General features: G+C 36.3%; 1 pseudogene; it reads left to right on the top strand.

The window, feature by feature from the left end:
* Positions 1–218: 218 nt before the first annotated feature.
* Positions 219–1,577, top strand: LOC143672991 (olfactory receptor 4C5-like; annotated as a pseudogene).
* The last annotated feature ends 846 nt before the right edge of the window (positions 1,578–2,423 follow it).

Below are 2,423 nucleotides of genomic sequence, written 5' to 3'. Positions count from 1 at the left end.
AGCTTTACCTAGCAAGTTTCTCTAACAATCATTTGAGGCAGTAATTGAGGGAAAGAAATATTATACTTAAGATAAAAATGGATGAATTTGCAAAGCAGCAGTTAGTGATGGGTTCAGTGATTGCAAACTCATGCAGAGGGTTCTCTAAAGATAAGATGACTTGTCACAGACTGTTCTTGTTACTTGTTTTAACATATACAGAGACTTAAGAATGGTCAATGACTTCTTCATTGGTATTTTTCTCCCCAGGTGGCAGTCGGGCCTTCAGTTTACAGGTAAGTTGGATTTAAGTATGTTTCTATTATCACAGCTCTTTATGAATAATGACCAGCATACATAATATGCTAGAAAAAGAATACTGAAATATGATGGAGTCAGAGCATAGATAATAAGTAAAGCTTTTATTCAATTATTTTCTGATAATAAGGCAATATATTTTCTTTGTGGAAAACTGGGATCATAAAATTGATTCTAAAAGACAGCATAAAATTGTTTATAATCCTTTGTTCAAGTAGATACTATTAGTTTTAGTGTCTTCTGTAGAGATATGTCTATTTTATATGTCATTTTAGACCATTGAGATTAAAAGGGCCATTTCATATTTACATTTTTTTACCTACACTATTATACTGAAACCATCTTTCACATCAGTAAATTTTTTTACAAATAAATTTGTTGTCCAGCTGACATCTCAAAACTGCACATTGTAATTCATTTTACTGTTTGCCTTTTTGTGGACAGTATGGTTGTCTTTATATTGTTAACATTATGAAAAAAGTATTGAGAAATATAAACTTATTTGCCTAAGGTTTCCCAATATTCCTTATTACTGAGAATAAGGAGTATTGGGCCAAGGAAGATAACCAATTTTGAAGTTCATTCCCAAATAGGTAATTCCAACTCATGCTCACCATCAATGCATAATAGATTATATTTGACTTACTTGCAGAGAAGAACACCATCTCTTTTGTGGGGTGCATGATTCAGGTCTTTACAATGCATTTCCTTGGGGTAGTTGAGGTCATCCTGCTCATGGTGATAGCCTATGACTGCTATGTGGCCACCTGCAGGCCTCTGCACTGACAATCACAATGAGCCAGCAGATGTGTGGTCTCCTGGTGGCCAGGGCATTTCTTCATGGTCTGATTCAAATCCTTTTTATGCTGTGGTTGTACTTCTGTGGACCCAATGTCATTGACCACTTCTGTGAGCTCTACCCTCTGCTGAAAGTCTCCTGCCCTGATACACACATCTTTGGACCCTATGTTGCTGCCAATAGTGGGATTCTGGGCATGCTCAGCTTTTCTATTCTTATCACCTCCTATGTCCTCATCCTTTGCTCCCTGAGGTCTCACAGCTCTGAAGGACAACAGAAGGCACTCTCCACGTGTGCCTCACATGTTGCTGGGGTTGTCTTATTCTTTGTGCTCTGCACGTTTGTATACCTTCAGCCCATGACCCCGTTCCTTATTGATAAAGCAGTGGCTGTATTTCATACTATGATAACACCCTTGTTAAACCTTTTAATCAACACACTCAGAAATGCAGAGGTGAAAACGGCAATGAGGAGGCTCTGAAGCAAAAGGATTATTGTGGGTAACAAATCACGAAAATAAAGAAGATAAATGGTTCATACTTTTAGCTTAAAATGTGGTAATTCAGAAGATAGTGGTCTTATAGTCAAAATATGCCATGTTATACTTGCTTATCCCCTTCTTGTATGGAATCTTGTGTGATTCCCCTTTTGTAAACTATCAACTTTAATTAAAAGGTGAATAAAGTCCCTTCCAATGAGAAACTTCTGTACATGTACAAATTATTAATCAATGAGACATTGTTAACTGATATAAAACTTTGACAGTCTGGAAAATCTGTTTCATTATCTATTCCACAGAAAATATTTTTGCAAATCTTTAAATATAACTCATGCAACAAATAGCGCAAGTACTTAAAATATACAAAAAAAAATTTATGGGTAGGAATTTTGTTGACAATGAATTAACGTAATCACAGTATAGCTGCCTTATTGTGGAAGGAAGGCATCAACCAGAAATGTATTTGGATGAATGAGAGAAAGTTAAGGCAGGTGTCACCCCCAAATTCCTGCTGCTGTCTTGCTCAACCCATGCAGCACCTTTGTCTTTTACTTGGACTCTGCCAAGAATAAATCATTTTTCCTGCACTAAGCTCAGGATTCATATTATATTATCCCAGGGACAGCCATAGAGCAAAGTTGTACATGATATTCTCAGACAGAACATATATGTGGAACAGTTTCTCTATCAAAAACATCCACACAATACTCCATCTCCAAAATATCTTTTAGTGGATGGGCATGAGCTTTCAATAATCAGAACAAAAATAACTAGTACAAAAAGAAAGCTTATGATGTCTGAGTAATCAAGGTAGAAAGCTGCACATTC

This window comes from Tamandua tetradactyla, assembly GCF_023851605.1.
Source record: "Tamandua tetradactyla isolate mTamTet1 chromosome 22 unlocalized genomic scaffold, mTamTet1.pri SUPER_22_unloc_3, whole genome shotgun sequence".
Taxonomy (NCBI): domain Eukaryota; kingdom Metazoa; phylum Chordata; class Mammalia; order Pilosa; family Myrmecophagidae; genus Tamandua; species Tamandua tetradactyla.
This window is presented reverse-complemented; position numbering and strand designations above follow the sequence as displayed.